Here is an 18,564-nt window from a genome sequence, read left to right on the forward strand (position 1 = left end):
ATGACTGGTACTACTATATTAATTTTCAACTACTCACTATATTAATTTTTAAATCCGTACAAGCAGTATGTTAATCTACTTCTAGTAAACTGAGGTTTCGCTGCCTCTAAGTTTACCTTAAATAATGTATGAAATAGACTTTTCTACCACGTATTAAAAATGCAGAATTTGAAACTTAAGACCGGTTTACTTGAAGGGTAGGAAGGATTATAGGAGCCAGAAGGGTGAGGACACCAGGAAAACAGAGCCCACGGAATCTACTAAGCAGGGCGCATAGAAGCTCACATAGACTAACGCAGCACCCACAGAGCCTGGATGAGTCTGACTAGGTGCTCTCCTGAGTCCTCTGCATACATGCTGTGGTCATTTAGCTTGGGGTTGTTGTGGGACTCCTAACAGAAGGGGTTGGGTCTTGACTCTTTTGCCTGCTCTTGAGACTCTTTTCCTCCTACTGGGTTGCCTTGTCCAGCCTTGATAGGAGGGTTTGTGCCTAGTCTTACTTAATCTTGTTATGCTGTGTTTGGTGGGTATCCTAGGGAGGCTTCTTTCTTTCTCTCTTTCTTTCTTTCTCTCTTTCTTTCTTTTTTTCTTTCTTTCAGGGAGATGGAGGAACAGTAAATCTGGGAAGAGGGGAGGCTACTGTCTAGATATACTGTATGAGAGAAGAACTTCAGAAAAGAAAAAAAAAACTATTTTGCATTTTATAATGCCAGTTAAATCAGTTAATTTAAATCTGTTGAAATCACTATATTAATTTTTTAATCCATACAAGTAATATGTTAATCTAATTTCAGTAAATTGAGGTTTAGTTGCCTTGAGGTACATCTTAAATAATGTATAAAATACAATTTTCTACTCGATGCTTTTTTAATACAAAAATTAAGCATGTTCTTTTGTTGCTGGCCTTACAAATTCAGGGTTTTGGTAAGTAAAATAATTTTTCCTGGAGATATTTAGTTATATACGCACACATAAACACACACACACCGTGAAAATGCTAAAAGTAGCTAACATTTATTGAGAACTAACTCCTTGAAAGTTCCTTATCTTACATACCCTGCATGTTATTTGCATTAAAGGGGAGGGGAAAAAACAGAAAAGCAAATAATTTCCATTTATGGCTGAGACTAAGAGATGGACTGAGTTGATTTTGAGAGTCTGACTGCTGAAATGGAACCTGAGAAGCTCCCAGGGCAAACACCTGACACAAAGCCTAGTAACTGACAGCTCTGCCATCACCCTCGCTTTCCCTAGTGTGCCTCCCACCTCTTTGAAAGGTTCTTATGAATATGGCCAGGCGAAACAGGCAGATAGCACACTGAGCTCAGTATGCCAGGCTTCAGCAGAAAGAGAAAACTGTCACTCGAAGACTGAATTTTTGCTAAAAGCTCAAATATGTCACTCTACTGTGGTTGCTTCTGCCAAACTCAGCCACAGGTGACCACCCAGAGCACCTTGGGAGGAAATAAGCCTGGGGCACAGAAGCACAATGTTCCATGCTACAAGCTGTGTTTCCAACTGAGACTCTAACATGAGCTCTGTGTATCAAATAAGTAAACTCACCATGACAGATGTGTTTGCTGTCACTTGCGAGCCAGCCAAGACTCCATCACGCCTGCCAAATAGAATGCTTCTGACAAGGTCACCGGCAAAGTCGCCTTCCGTGATTGGATGCAGATGGTTGCTGTGTAAGGGCTCGCGGCTGTGTGCAAAGATGAGGGAGGCCGGTGTATGTGGAACAATCCTAGAGTTGGAAGCTGCATGGTTATAAACAGAGAATAATCTACCGCAGACATCCTGTGAGCAATCATTTCATTACTAACGGAGGGCAGCTTACCATCTACAGAATACACAATGTGCCTGCAGCAGACAGGAATCACTGTCTAACCTTTAGCTCCTCATTCTGATTATTCTGTCTCAGAAACTCAAACTAATGATCTCACAACTGTGTGCTAAATTAACACCAGTAATAAATATAAATGAATAAATAAATGAATACACAGACAATAGCCCATTTCCTTTCTTCTAGAACCATGTGACACCTCCACAGGCAAAAGAAATTGATATGCTAGGTAATTAATTTGTGAGTAAATGTGTTTTCAGTCTAAGCTTATTATTTACTCATCATAATGAGCAATAACTTAGGCTCTCTAGGTAAAAATAATCACTTGAGTTCTATCACTGTACATGCGGCAAGCTGGGAACAGGAAAGATGGCAATGTCTCAGTATTCCATCATGCATCTAGAGCACTCCCAGGAAATGTTTGGATGTATTAAAAAAATGCCAATTTTGAAAGTTTATTTTAGGGAAGAAAAATAGTCTTTTGGTATCTATCCATTCTTCCAACTCACTAACTTCTGCTACTCATGGGAATCCTTAAAATAGGATCTATTTATCCCCACATATATTAAAGCACCTGGGTCTAAATAGCTGTTTTTGCTCTTATTCCTTGAGTCTGACTTTCCTAAACTCATCCAATGTAAATATATGTCAGTAATTTTCAGAAAATTTGCAGAGTTGAACATTATCACTAACAAGTTAGTTTGTAAGCTTCATTTACCCTATCTTAGTCACTATTCTGTTGTTAGAGGGAAACCATTACCAAGGCAACTGGGGGCTTCCTTACAGTTTTGTAGGGTTAGTTCCTAAAAAAATGATCATCATGGTTGGAAGTGTGGCAGCAGGTAGAGAGCTACAGTGCTGGAGCAGTAACTGAGAGTTTATATCTGATCCACAAGCAGCAGGCAGAAAGAGTGCGAGAATGTGTCAGCCTGGGCTGGAAACCTTAAAGTCAGCCCCCAAGGACACACTTCCTTCAACAAGGCCACACCTCCTATCCTTCCGAAATAGTTCCACCACCTGTGAACCAAATATATGAGTTTATATGGGAGCCATTCTCACTCAAACAACCACATGTACCAAATGGTCTCCTTTCTATTTTATACTAATCTGTACAACCACTGTTCTTTTTCTACGGAGAGAATTACTTTTCCTGAGAAAGTCATCTAAATGGAAGTGTAGACTTCCGCACCTTACTTAATGTAAGGCTTTTAAGATTTATTCTCATTACTCTAAGTAAAAACAGCTCTGTCTTTTTATTGGATGAATATTACCCCACTTATAGAGATACTGCACATTGCTTATCTAGTTGTTAGAAATAAACATGGGGTCACAAAGAGACCACCATTCCAACTGAGGTGTCTTAACAAAGAAAACTTTCTGTTTTTTTGTTGTTGTTGTTGTTTTGTTTTTTCCCAAAGACAGGGTTTCTCTATGTAGCTTTGGCTGTCCTGGATCTCTCTCTGTAGACCAGGCTAGCCTCAAACTCACAGAGATCTACCTGCTTCTGCCCCCCAGGTGTTGAGATTAAAAGCATTAAAAGCGTGGGTCACCACCACTGGGCTGAAATTTTTACTCCGATCAACAGGATGTGCTCAGGAAGACCAAATACACACTGAAGCAGGAAGAATATTGATTTTGATTAAGGAGGGTAATTACTATATTTTTCCCCGTTGGCTGGAGTCTGACCTCACAGTTGACTAGTCTGAAAAAAATTGGTACATAGGAAATGGAGAAAGGGGAAAGGTCACTGCTCCAGGCCATCAGATTTCTAGACTAGAGCAGCAGGTCTTTGAGTAAACACAAGTTTTAGTGGGTAGGAAGGATGATAAACATTTGTAATCCTTACAAAGTAGAGAAGAAACAAAAAGCTCTGAATTCCTTGTTCTAAACACAGTTTTACAATATCTGATAGAAAAGACTCATATTTGATATTTCTTACACTAGTCACCAGCTAATAGATATTCGGGCTGTTTACAGTTTGAAGCAACTGTATATAGCAGTACCCAAAACATTAGTACACAGCTTTATGTAGACATTTGGTTTGCAGTTCTCTTGGGTAGGTACACACACAAACAGTAACTACTGAGTTGCGTGAAATTTTGGCTTAATTTTTAAGAAATAAGACAAAACATTTTCCAATGTTGTCTAACTTAGGACAGGGTTAGAACCCACAAAGCTCAGTGAAGGGTGAAGATATCTCAAGTTGTAAACACATTTTAAAAAGAAAGTGTTTAGCACACTTGAAAATCAGATCTTAGCTGTACCCTCATCCAAGAATTTCTTCTTCCCCTGTGGCCCCACGTGGTACTGCTGTGGCTCCGCTCAGTGCTATCCCATGTCCTGCACATGTTTTCGTCCCCAAAGAGACCAAGATTCAAGATTCAAGTACAGTTAATTTTACTTATTTTGAGAATGGGGTGGGGATGTTGAGGGTGAGACCCCCTTAGAACACGAGAGTGGGAGAGCTGAGTCTGCCCTTGCCAGCTTCATCACTGGTTGACCTGGCTGACTGGGCAGTGCTGGAGAGCCCATCCTGGCGGCGTGGGTGCAGGAGAGCTGGCAAGCTCACCAGTTAAAGTACCACCCAGGCCCACATCCAGGAGTGTGAGCTGGCCCACGCTGACATCTACCACATCTATGATCTGCGTGAAAGGGCTGCTCCTATAGATCCGAAGCTATAGAATCACTAAGGACACAGGGCAACAACAGAATATCTAATAGGAATCTAAGGGAGGATCCAGTATTGATAGTCTAAAAGAAAAAACAGGCTTCAAACTAAACCATTGAGTTACTACAGTGAACATTTATTTGCAAGCAAAGAAGTGTGGTCAAAAGGTTATGCTGTGGGATGCATAGTGACACACTGAAGCTTTTACAATGACATTTGTTGTTTTTTTTTTTTCTTTTTGGGGTGGGGAGGTTACAAGGGCAAAGGTCAGGTATGAAGGGACAGGGAGGTGAATAAGATTGTAGTGCATGATGTGAAATTCACAAAGAATCAATAAAAAGTTAAGTAATTAAAAAAAGAATCATGCATCTAGAAAATGTGCAAATGAATCAAGTGTGAGCATGCCTATAATCTCTGAACATGGGAAACTGAGGCAGGAGAATAGACTTTTTAAGGTCCACGTAGGTAATGTAGTAAAACTCCTTTTCAGAGAATAAATAAAAATAAAATGGGCAAATAACATGAACATAAATTTCATCAAAGATAATGTTCCAATGATAAGCCAGCATGTAAAAAGATTTCAAAGACATTGGGAGCTAGGGAAAAACAAATTAAAATCCAAGAAGATAGCACAATACAGCTTTCAGAATGGCCAAAATAAAAATAATGTATTGAATATTGACAAAGATTTAGCATTTGAACCATGTACATAATGCTGATGGAGGTGTAAATTGTAGGGTCATTTAGAAAAGTGATTTGGAAGTTTCTAAAAACAAAAACTTAATTAGCAGATAATCCAGAAACTTCACTTTGAAAAAAACTGATCCCAGAGAAATGAAAACTTACGTCTGTATAAAAACTTACACACTAATGTTCTTAGTGGGTTTTTGTTTCTTTTGAAACAACCATGAATTAGAAATAGTTAATACGTTTCTACCAAGATGATGGACTGAATAAATTATAATCACGTCTGTGCCATTGAACACTACTCAGCAATAAAAAAGGAAATTATAGGTTTGGGGCTGATCTAACACATTGCTCACTACTAGAGCTTACCTGGCAGGCTCCCACAGGTACCCACCAGGGGCTCCCCAAAGCGGACATGTTTAAGTCTCTGAAGAACCTGGAGGAGTGTCCTGTTCAGGGTTACTATTGCTGTGAAAGAACACCATGACCACAGCAGCTTAGGGAGGAAATGGTTTAGCTGAATGACATTTCCACATCATGGTTCACCTGAAGGAGGTCAGAACAGCAACTCACACAGGGCCGAAACCGGGAAACAGGAGTTAATGCAGAGGCCACGGGGGAGTGCTGCTTACTGACTTGCTTCCCATGGCTGTCTTAGCCTGCTTTCTTATAGAAGCTGGGACCACCGGTCCAGGGATGGCACTTCACACAAAAAAAGCGTATTGATAGTGAATTAAGAAAACCCCTTACAGCTGGATTTTACAGAGGCCTTTCCTCAACTGAGGCTCCCTCCTCTCTGGCGACTCCAGCTTGTGTCAGGTTGACATAAAACCAGCCTGTACAAGGAAAGTAGGTGGCAGAAATCTCTGCAAGGCGATGTGAGTAACAGGGGTATCTCAGGTATGCCTCATGTCAACAGCTTGTTCTGTTTAGCCCGTGTCGCACAGCTGGTGTTTGGTCACAAGCTAACAACAGTGCCCCCAAAACATAGCAGAACTAAAGAACTTGGAAGTGCTTAGAACAAGCTGAACGCCTGCCTCAGGGTTTGGCTCTTTCTCAGCTCTGGAGGTCCTGGGATTGTCTTTAGAACAACATGAATGAACATTCTTTTCCTGGAAACTTCTACTATGCAACCCTGTGTGCACTCTACCCAAGCCACTGTTTTTGAAATCCTGCTCTTAGTCCTCCAGATCCTCAGCCTTAGGGATAAAGATCTGATCTCACAAAGAAAACTGGAGACCTGACCCCCACATCATGGAGCTCTACCTTCTGGCCAACAGCCTGCCCTCCTGCCTTCCAGGCTAGGAAACTTGGATTTAACTGGTCAGAACCATGTCTTCAGAGCAGACAACAACCCCTGAGTTACCCCAGTCTCTGATCAGGTCCAGCTTCACATTGCCTGTCTCCAAACAAACCCATTCTGAAGCCTACAAGTGTCTCCACAGCAGATGCATGCAGGCAAACCCAGATTCCCCAGAAAAGAGCAACAGCAAAGGAAAGAAGATTAGTCCCAAACCCCAAGATCCGAAGACAAAGGTGAACTCTTGTGCCCTCTGTCTTGAAAATTTTAATGTGCCTGCTTTTTTTGGTTTTTGTTTGTTTGTTTTGTTTTTAAAGAAAGTCTTTTTCCCTCACTCCTCCAGAGCTTGAGTGCAACTTTAATTTGAAATTCTTTTTTGGCACTCAAGCAAGGGAAGTAGGTAGGTTAACTGAAGATGGCTACCTCTCCCCTCTCTCCTCCAATTCTAATCCCCAAACTTCTTAGCAAATACCCTGCTGAGACCTCTCCCTCCTTGCTGCCCTCCTCCAAACTTCCTCCCTAATCATCCTATTATGCCAGTCCCAAACTCCAGTAGTCACTGCCTGGGAAACCACAAGTCAAGCTACCAAGGGAATCAAGTAGGTAAAAACATTAGAAACTTGAACAGTAACTTTTGAGGCAAGCTTCTGGCGGGGCTGCAAACTTGTACAGACAATGTGGAAATCAGTGTGGTGATTCCTCAGAAATATGAAAATCAATCTACCTGAATATCCAGATGGGACTCCCAGTGGAGGGAGGGGGCACCAACCCACCCAGAAAACATTTGACCCCAAATTTGTCTTGCCTACAAAAAGGTGTAGAGATGAAGATGGAGCAGAGATTGAAGCAATGGCAAACCAATGACTGGCCCAACTTGAGACCCATCCCATGAGAGAGAGCCAACCCTTGACACTATTAATAATACTCTGCTTTGCTTGCAGACAAAAGCCTAGCATAACTGTCTTCTGAGAGGCTTCATACAGCAGCTGATGGAAACAGCCAAACAATAGGAACTCAAGAAATTTTGTGGAAGAGTATGAGAAAGGATTGAAAGAGCTGGAGGGCTCAAGGATTCCACAAGAAGATCCACAGAGTAAACTAACCTGGGCCCACACAGGCATACAAAGACTGAACCACCAACCAAATAGCATCTAAGGTCCAGCCCTAGACCCCTTACACATATGTCGTAGATGTGCAGCTTGGTCATCATGTGAGTTCCCTAACAGTGGGAGCTGGGACTGTCTCTGACTCTCTTGCCTGCCTTTGGATCCCTTTTCCCTAACTGGACTTCCTCGTCTGGCCTCTGTAGGAGAAGACATGGTTAGTCCTGCTGCAACTTGAGGTGCCAGGGTACATTGGTGCCCCTTGGGGGACCTCCCCTTCTCTGAGAAGAAGAGGAGGAGGAAATGGAGTAGGAGGCGTAAGGGTGGGACTGGGAGGAAAGGAGGAATAGAGCTAGGATCAGGCTGTAAATAAATAGATAAATACATAGGGGAAAAATAAAAATATTTCTGGTGGGGCTGCAAACTCATACAGACACTGTGAAAGTCAGTGTGGTGATTCCTCTGGAACATGGGAATCAATCTACCTCAATATCCAGATATACCACTCTTGGGTATATGCCCAAAGGATGCTCCATCCTACCACAAGGACACTTCTTCAAGCATGTTTATTGCTGCTCTATCTATAATAGCCAGAAATTGGAAAGAACCTAGCTGTCCCCCAATGATGAAAGAAAATGTGGTACATTTCCACAATGGAATACTACTCAGCTGTTGAATTAAATAAAGTTTGCAGGTAAATGGATGGAACTAGAAAAAGATCATCCCAAGTGAGGTAACTCAGACCCAGAAAGATAAATATTGTATGTATTTGCTTATATGAATATTAGCTATTAAGTCAATGATAACAAAGCTACAATCTATAAAACCAGAAGTCAGGTATAAAGTAAGGGACTAGGAGAGACAAGTAGATTTCCCTAGGAAAGGGAATAGATATTTATGGATGTATAGGGGCAGGCTGAAATAGTAGGATCAACTGGAGAGGGGGAGGGAAGAGAGCAGTAAAAGAGAGAATATAGGAGGGACCTCTAAATTGAGGGCTGTTTGAGGGGTATTCTGGAAATCTAACACAGAAGTATTCTAAAATATATATGTATATGAAGACAAGCTAAATGAAATCACCAAATAATCAGAGAGAGCCCCAACTGGACATCTCTTGTTACCCAATGAAGCTTCCAATATCAACAATGACTTACATCTAACTGAGGTGTTGGCCAAAGGGGTCAGATGGGATCCCCTAAACAATCCAGGCTATTGCCAAGACTATAGGTTGTTCTCTACAAACCGATGTCAAGGTTGCACTGCTGAAGACAACACCAACACAACTCATTGATCATGGAAAAATCAAGCTAGTACCTACATAGAGCCTTAACTCCAATGATCTAGATTCTTTGGTATAGGAAGGTACACTGCATACTATTAAAAACGAAATGTAAATACCAACCCAGACACAAAACCCTTGGATCAACAATGGTGTCCTACCGCAAGATATGCTAGGGCAATGATAGCACAAAGCCTGTAGGAATAGCCAACCAGTATCTGATTTGATTCAAGATCCCCTCCACAAGATGGAACCCACACAAGACACTACTTGTGTGACCAAGAAGCTGAGGCTAGATAGCCCAGGGACCTAGGATAAAACTAAATACTAATGTTTTGCTAAAATAACATAGCAATGAAATTACTCCAGTGATAATCTACTGTATACAGATCAGTGCCTTGCTCAAATATCAGAGAAGCTTCTTCCTGCAGCAGATGGGAATGAATGAAAAGATCCACAACCAGACATTATGCAGAGAGTAAAAAAACCTTGGAACACTCAACCACAAATGGGATGTCTTCATCAAATCCCTTCCCTCAAGGCTCAGGGATCCCTGTGGGAAAGGCGGCAGAAAGACTATAAGAGCCAGAGGAGTAGGAGGACTCCAAGGAAACAAGGCTCTATAAATGAACAGGATTAATGTACAAATGACTCATGGAGACTGAGGCAGAGTGCATTGGGCCTGCACTCATCTGTACGGGATGGACTAGAAGCTATATCCCATTGATAGCCACTTGAAAATGAGTAATTGTTTCGTTTTCTCCACGGGTGTTTCCTGGGGGAAACAAACTACTCTTAAGGGTAGTTTGCATGCCAGGTGGCCAACAGAAAATGAACTCAAAGGCATCATTAGAGGTTCCTTATCTCATAATGTCACATCAGGACTTTTAAAAATTATTATTATTTTATTTGTATATTTTTCTCATTTACCCCACAGGCCCTTTGGTTATATATTATGGCTTCTAGCTTACTGTTCTTATGGGATTCCTGAGGGGGAAAACAAGTGAATTCTGCATTAATTGCATATAAATCTGGCTCTGGGCATTTTTTTTGGGGGGGGGGGGTCCTTTACTTCTGTTTTGTTTGTTTTGTCCTATTCTGATATTCTGTTAGTTCTGTTCTTTTTTTCCCTTATATTTTATTTTATAATTATTCTGTATAAACCTAATTGTTTTCTTTCTTTCTTTCCTTCTTCTTCGTCTTCTTATTTTTCTTCTTCATCTTTTTCTTAGTTCTTTTTTATTCAGGGGTGCGATGTTTGAGACAAAGTTTCTCTGTGTAGCCTTGCCTGTCCTGGACTCACTTCATAGATGAGGCTAGCCCTGAAATTGAACTCTCAGAGATACACCTAACTCTGCCTCCCAAGTGCTAAGAATAAAAACATGCATCACCATGCTCAGCTTCTAATTGTTTTCTTAATGAGAGACATAAAGGGGCTATATCTGGATGAGAGAGGAAAGGAAAGGGAGGGAGGAACTAGAAGAATTAGACAGGGCCTGGGGGGGAGACCATAATCAGCATATATTATATGAGGGGAAAAAAATCTATTTTCAACAAAGGGAAAACAAAAGAAATTCTTTTGGTAGGTGGGGTATTTTTGTAAGGTCTTAAATTTCTTCCCATTTTTTTTTCTTAAAACTGCCAAAAGCAGAAAATACAGGTCTCATTTTCTTGAAAACTCTGTGGTAGGCCTGGGTTTCAGCATCTTGAATAGATATCATAGGGCTACTTATAATAAAAAGAAGAATTAAAACTCATGTAACAAGTTTAATGTCACAGTTAACACTTTCCATCCTTTCTGTTGATTCTTATAACTCACTATTATGCCCCATTAAAAATCTCTCTTTATCACTAAGGTATTAATTTCATTAATAAAATGTTCAATTTGTAAAACAAAAAGGGCAGGGAATATAGATGTCTCTTTTAAATTATCCTAAGAATGTCATGGAATAGAAAAATCTCATTCCTAGCTGACTATAGCAGACCCTGTCTCAAAAGTACCGAGAAAGAGAAAAAGAGATAGAGATAGAGAGAGAGAGAGAAAGAGAAAGAGAGAGAGAGAGAAGGAAAGGAAGGAAAAGAAAGATCCAATTTCAACTGATAATTTGTAATATTTTCAATAAAGGACAATTGTTCAATAGAGAACAAATTAGTGGCTACAAGAAGTCAAGGACTACGTGAGGAAGGGAAACGACATAAGCACAAAAATTTTAAAGGGAACTTGTGGGTATAGAAATATGCTGTGTCTTGATTATATGCGCGTCAGCATCTTGGCGTACTTGGAAACTTCATCTTTACCTGCTGGCTTTCACGGTGCTGGCAGGTGTGGTGCATGTGACCAGATGAGAAAAGTAATCATTAGTCTTGCCTAGCTAAGAATCCTGTGAGCCACAATAATGACTACCCTAACAAAACCCACCCACCCACAAAAACTTCAACCCAAAATTTACCTAAAAATGTTCAGAGATGGCTTCAGCGCAGAATTCTACCAGACCTTCAAAGAAGAGCTAACTCCAATTCTCTTCAAACTATTCCACAAAATAGAAGGAACATTACCAAACTCATTCTATGAAGCCACAATTACCTTGGTACCTAAACCTCACAAAGACTCAACAAAGAAAGAGAATTTCAGGCCAATCTCCCTTATGAACATTGATGCAAAAATACTTAAGAAAATACTTGCAAACCGGATCCAAGAACACATCAAAGATATTATCCACTATGACCAAGTAGGCTTCATCCCAGGTATGCAGGGGTGGTTCAATAAACGGAAATCCATCAATGTGATCCACCATATTAACAAACTGAAAGAAAAAAACCACATGATAATCTCCCTAGATGCTGAAAAAGCATTTGACAAAATCCAACATCCATTCATGTTTAAAGCACTGGAGAGATCAGGGATACAAGGCACATATCTAAACATAGTAAACAAAGTAAACATACAGCAAGCCTATAGCCAACATCAAACTGAACGGAGAGAAACTTAAAGCAACCCCACTGAAATCAGGGACAAGACAAGGCTGCCCACTCTCTCCATATCTCTTCAACATAGTGCTGGAAGTCCTTGCTAGAGCAATAAGACAGTTGAAGGAGATCAAGGGGATACAGATGGGAAAGGAAGAAGTCAAATTATCACTATTTGCAGATGATATGATAGTATACATGAGTGACCCCAAAAACTCTACCAGGGAACTCCTACAGCTGATAAACACCTTCAGCAAAGTGGCCAGATACAAAATTAACTCAAAAAAATCAGTAGCACTCCTGTATACAAAAGACAAAAGGGCTGAGAAAGAAATTTGAGAAACAACACCATTCACAATAGCCACAAATGACATAAAGTACCTTGGTGTAACCTTCACCAAGCAAGTCAAAGACTAGTATGAAAAAAATTTCAAGTCTCTGAAGAAAGAATTAGAGGAAGATATGAGAAGATGGAAAGATCTCCCATGCTCATGGCTTGGCAGGATTAACATAGTAAAAATGGCCATCTTACCAAAAGCAATTGATTTAATGCAATTCCCATCAAATTGCCAACACAATTCTTTACAGACCTGGAAAGAAAAATTCTCAACTTCGTATGGAATAACAAGAAACCGAGAATTGCTAAAACAATCCTCTACAATAAAAGATCTTCTGGAGGTATCTCCATTCCTGATCTCAAGCTGTACTATAGAGCAACAGTTATAAAAACTGCATGGTATTGGCATAGAAACAGAATGGTGGATCATTGGAATCGAACAGAAGACCCAGAAATAAACCCACACACTTACGGACACCTGATTTTTGACAAAGATGCCAAAACCATACAATGGAAAAAAGATAGCATCTTCAACAAATGGTGCTGGTCCAACTGGATGTCTACATGTAGAAAAATGAAAATAGATCCATACTTATCACCCTGCACAAAACTGAAGTCCAAGTGGATCAAAGACCTCAACATAAAACCAGACACATTAAATCGGCTAGAAAAAAAAGTGGGGAATACCCTAGAACTCATTGGTACAGGAGAAAACTTCCTGAACAGAACACCAACAGCACAGGCTCTAAGAGCAACAATCAATAAACGGGACCTCATGAAATTGAAAAGTTTCTGTAAAGCAAAGGACACCGTCATCAAAACAAAGCGACTGCCTACAGATTGGGAAAGAATCATCACCAACCCTTTATCTGACAGAGGACTCATATCCAATATATATAAAGAACTAAACAAGCTGAAAAGCAATAAACCAAGTAATCCACTTAAAAAATGGGGAACAGAGCTAAAGAGAGAATTCTCTGTAGAGGAATATCGAATGGCAGAGAAGCACTTAAAGAAATGCTCAACCTCATTAGCCATTAGGGAAATGCAAATCAAAACAACCCTGAGATTTCACCTTACACCCATCAGAATGGCCAAGATGAAAAACTCAAGGGACAACACATGCTGGAGAGGTTGTGGAGAAAGGGGAACCCTTCTCCACTGCTGGTGGGAATATAAACTGGTACAACCACTCTGGAAATCAATCTGGAGCTTTCTCAGACAACTAGGAATAGCGCTTCCTCAAGATCCAGCCATACCACTCCTAGGCATATACCCAAAAGAGGCGCAAGTACACAAAAAGGACATTTGCTCAACCATGTTTGTAGCAGCTTTATTTGTAATAGCCAGAAGCTGGAAACAACCCAGATGCCCCTCAACTGAAGAATGGATGCAGAAACTGTGGTACATCTATACAATGGAGTATTACTCAGCAATGAAAAATAAGGAAATCATGAAATTTGCAGGTAAATGGTGGGACCTGGAAAGGATCATCCTGAGTGAGTTGTCCCAGAAGCAAAAAGACACACACGATATATACTCACTCATATAGACATACAACGTAGGACAAACCCACTAAAATCTATGCATCTAAAGAAATCAAGCAAGAGAGAGGACCCTAACTAAAATGTTCAATCCCCAGCCTGAAAGGCAAAGAGGATGAACATCAGAAGAAAAAGAAAATAGGAAACAACCTCGGAACCTGCTACAGAGGGCCTCTGAAAGCCAGAAGAAAACAGGAAACAACCTTGAAACCTGCCACAGAGGGCCTCTGAAAGCTTCTGCAGTATAGACTGTCAAAGCAGATGCTGAGCCTGATGGCCAACTGATGGGCAGAGTGAATGGTTCCAATTTTAGTATATGTGCTGCCGAAGCGAGCACGGGGCAGAGTGAATGGAATTCTATGTAAGAAGTGGGAAATAGTAAGAGCTGGAGAGGACAGGAACTCCACAAGGAGAGCAACAGAACAAGATAATTTGAACACAGGGAACTTCCCAGAAAATCATACTCCAACCAAGGACTATTCGTGGAGATGACCTGGAATCCCTGCACAGGTGTAGCCCATGGCAGTTCAGTGTCCAAGTGGGTTACCTAGTAATGGGAAGAGGGACTGCCTCTGACATAATCTGATTGGCCTGCTCGTTGATCACTTCCCCCTGAGGGGGGAGCAGCCTTACCAGGCCACAGTAGAGGACAATGCAGCCACTTTTGATGAGAACTGATAGACTAAGATCAGAAAGAAGAGGAGAACCTCCCCTATCAGTGGACTTGGGAAGGGGCATGCATGCAGAAAGGGGAGGGAGGGTGAGATCTCGAGGGGAGGAGGGAGAGGCTTATGGGAGGAAACAAAATGAATAAAGTGTAATTAATAAAAAAATTAAAAAAAATGTTCAGAGACTAAAGAGAGAGCAGAGATAGAGGGAATGGCCAATCAATGCCTAGCCCAACCTGAGACCCGCCCCAAGGGAGAGAGCCAACCCCTGACACCATTATTGTGCTATGTTTACAGATGGGGGCCTAGCATAGCTGTCCTTTGAGAGGCTCCACCCAGCAGAGGATCGGGACAGATGTTGAGACCCACAGACAAACATTGGGCAGAGCACAGGGAGTCTTGTGGAACAGTGGCAGAGGTGGGGGAGAATAGAAGGACCCAGAGGGGACAGGAACTCCACAAGAAGACCAACAGAGCCAACTAGCCTGAGCCCAGTGGGGCTCACAGAGACTGAAGCACCAACCAAGAACCATGCATGAACTCAACCTAGCCAATGGGTAGCTTGGCCAACATGTGTATCCCCTAGAAAGGGGAGAGGGAGCTTTCCTTGACATGGACTCTGTTGCCTGCTATTCAATCCCTTCCCCTGGGAGGAGTGCCAGGCAGGGGAAGAAGATATACTCAGTTCTAGTGGTTCTTGATGTGCTGGTGTGAGTTTGTGGAGGTGGGGCTCCCCTTATCTCAGAAGTAGGGATGGGGGAAAGAGAAGGAGGAAGGGACCAGGAGGAGATGGAGAAGGGCCTACGATCAGGATGTAATGGCAATAAATAATAAACAAACAAAAAATTAGTTAAATCAGCTAATGGACAAAAAAAAATGTCATGGGAGTAACTAAGAACTTTCTTCCTGGATTTAAATGCATTTATCCATCATGGTGTTTAATGCCTGTCATCCTAGAACATTATACATTGGAGAAAGAAGGAACATAAGTCTAAGGAAATCAAAGGAAGGAAGGGAAAGGAGGGAGAGAGGGAGGAAGGGAGAAAAGGTGAAAGGAAGGAAGGAAGGAAGGAAGGAAGGAAGGAAGGAAGGAAGGAAGGAAGGAAGGAACAGAGGAAGGGAGGAAGGGAGGGAGGAAGGAAAGAAGGAGGTAGGGAGGGAGGGAAGGAGGTAGGGAGGAAGGTAGGGAGGGAAGGTGGGAGGGAGGGAGGAAGGGAAGGAAGGAAGGAAGGAAGGATAGAACAGGCTTACTTTTTACTTTCAATCTTTAGGCTCATTTTTCCCTTCTTTCCCCTCCCATCCACCCTGGTTTGCTTCTCTGTTTCAGCAACAAACACCACCACCAAAAGCAATTTTTGGATGAAAGGGTTTGTTCCAGCTCACAGCTTACAGTCCATCATGAAGGGAAGACAGTAAAGGAACCCAGAGAAGGAATTTGGAGGGATGAATTGAAACAGAGGCTGTGGGGAGTGCTGCTCCCAGGCTTGCTCCCCCTGGCTTGCTAAGCCTGCTGTCTAATACCACCTGGGACCACGTGTCCAGATGGCACTGCACCCAATAGACTAGGCCCTCCAGCTTCAACAATTAAACCAGAGACAGCCCTACAGACTTGACTTCAGGCCAGTCTGACTACAGGAGTATTTTCTCAGTCCAACTACCTGTTCCCAGATTATTCTACCTTGGGTAAATTTAACAACAGCAACAGCAGCAGCAACAACAAACTAACCAGGACATCTTCTTTACAATTATTTCGCTTTCTGTAGTCTCCAAAGATATCCCCTTTGCTATTCCTTGTCTAATAATTAATGTCTTCTCTTCTTTTACTCAATCAAGTTAGTTCACGATTTACCATTCCCTGCATGCATGGAACCTTCCAGTCAGGAGAGGAGTGTAGAGAGCTGGCTCTTCAAGTCACACATTGCAGCCTTCCAGGCGTCACTGCTCCATTTTCTATCAGATTGCCATTTCTTTCACCAGTCCTATGTCCCTCAACCCCATCCCATTCTTTTCTTACCAAATTTACCATTTTAGCCAAAAAGTCCCTAGGTGCAAGGTTTGTTTGTTTTTTTTTTTTTTCCTCTCCACTCTATATAAAACATGTCCACCCTCAGTGGAGAAGCTCCTGGCTTTCACAGTCAGCAAATCCTGGGAGAGCTGCCATATCAACTTAGCTGCAGAGAAGTCAAATGAAAGCCCCAAACAAGAATGCTGAATCCTTACTATTTATTCATCAGGTTCCGTGTTCTTCAGCAAAATGTGCTTTCCAATTCATCACTTTATTCCAACTTCCAGAGTCCAGAAATGGCTTTGGAAATTTCATCTAATTTCCCAATTTGTTTTTGTGAAAAAGATGACTTTTTTTTTTTTTTAGTTAGACCTTTCATGTACAAGTCATTTGTAACTCTCTATTGCCTCTGCAGTATGCATGCCATTATTGACTCTCCTATTTCTACGGTTTTACCTTTTTGATGTCTCCTGTCTTTCTGTTCCTATTATCAGCATTTCATTGCATTTCTCTGGAAATGTGGAAATGAAAAAAATAGTATTATAGAAGGATGTAGTACTGTAATTACAATGGCATGAAAAGCATCTGAAGACAGAAAATCTGGACATGTTAATGGAGATCCTGCTGGGTGTGATTGTGGGTGACTTCTTTCCAATTTTATGCAATGCAGTTAGATGATCATTATTGATTAATGATAGGCACAGAGCTTCTTTCACCAAGAACTTGAAAATAAGAAGAACACAGTACTAAGCCAGGAAGTAAATGTATAATTGTGGAGCTGGTTAGAGCAAAAACATGTAGAGAGAGACTACACAAGAGAACAGTTCTGAACTCAGGGAGACCTGGCAGGCAGCTGTGCCAGCAGTCAGTTACTGACAAAGGACCTCAGTGATTGAAATAGCAGTGAAACAGAAAGAGAAGTAGGAAGCACTACATGGAGGCCAGCAAGATGGTTAGGGGAAAAGGGCACTTGCTGCCAAGCATGATGGCCAGAGTTCAATTTCCACAGCCTATATGATGGAAAAGAGAACTGACCCCTGAAGGTTGTCTTCTGACTTCCATACACACTCATCACTGCACCTACCACACACACACACACACACACACACACACACACACACACACACGTTTATATTTAAAGATTCATTGCAAGTACAGAATATGCAGGACAATGTGTCAGACATGACGTGATGTGGAGGAGGGGTGGGAATCAGGAATGAGAAGATGATAGTCATAACTAGAAGACAGAAAAGCAGAAAGCTATGCCTCCAGCTGCGGAATGAGGTAACTGATGAGTTTATTTAGACAGGCTAGCTTTGAGGGAAGGTAAAACATATGTTGGGAATATCCACTGAGCCGATAAAGAGGGAGAAGCCAATTCTCAGGAAATAAGATGATTAAAGAGATTTGGGTCCTGGACATGGACCAGCAGTTGGGGTAAGTGGTGGCAGGGGAAAAGGGAATCTTGGTCCCTGGGTGGTCTCTTTGAGAGAAAGAAGAACAAGGCTGGAAACATATAGCTGAGGAGTACCCATAGCTGAGAAATAAAAAATATGGGGTAGAGGTCATGCAACCTCATGTTCCTAAACAAAACAAACAACACATCAGGTGGCTTCCTAAAACTACAGGTGACCTGATGCCAACCCAGACATGTTATCAGACATTTCCAAGGATGGGCTCATAAATGAATATTACAGCAAGTTCCTCTTTCTTATATTATGTTTGTTTATTTTGAAGGTGGGTGGGCTCAAGTCTGGAGATTTGGAGAACAGCTTTTGGGAGTTTGGTCTCTCTTTCCAACACGTGGGCCTTGGGGATCGAACTCAGGGCCTCAGTCTTGGCAGCAAATTCCTTTAACTTCGGTGTTGCCTCAACAGCCCTGGTTTGGGTTTTCATTTGGTGCAGTTTGGTCTGATTTGGTTTGGTTTTTGAAACAAGGACTCACGTAGCCAAGATGGCTTCAAACTTACTACATGGCTAAGATTGTCCTGGGATTCCTGGAACTTCTGCATCTCTTTGGAGTGCCAGGATTGCAGGCAGATGCTATCACGGCTCACCACATACATTTGTTGTTTTTTAACTTATTATTATTACTATATGTGTGAGTGGGTGCATGGTGTGTGTGTGTGTGTGTGTGTGTGTGTGTGTGTGTGTGTGTGTGTG

The 18,564-nt window shown here is 41.7% G+C and overlaps 1 pseudogene; it reads left to right on the forward strand.

The window, feature by feature from the left end:
• The first annotated feature begins 5,894 nt into the window (after positions 1-5,894).
• The window catches only part of LOC129673426 (ras suppressor protein 1-like), a 54,716-nt pseudogene continuing 42,046 nt past the window's right edge, over positions 5,895-18,564 (forward strand).

This window comes from Psammomys obesus, unplaced genomic scaffold, assembly GCF_907164565.1.
Source record: "Psammomys obesus unplaced genomic scaffold, mPsaObe1.curated_primary_1811, whole genome shotgun sequence".
Classification (NCBI taxonomy): Eukaryota; Metazoa; Chordata; class Mammalia; order Rodentia; family Muridae; genus Psammomys; species Psammomys obesus.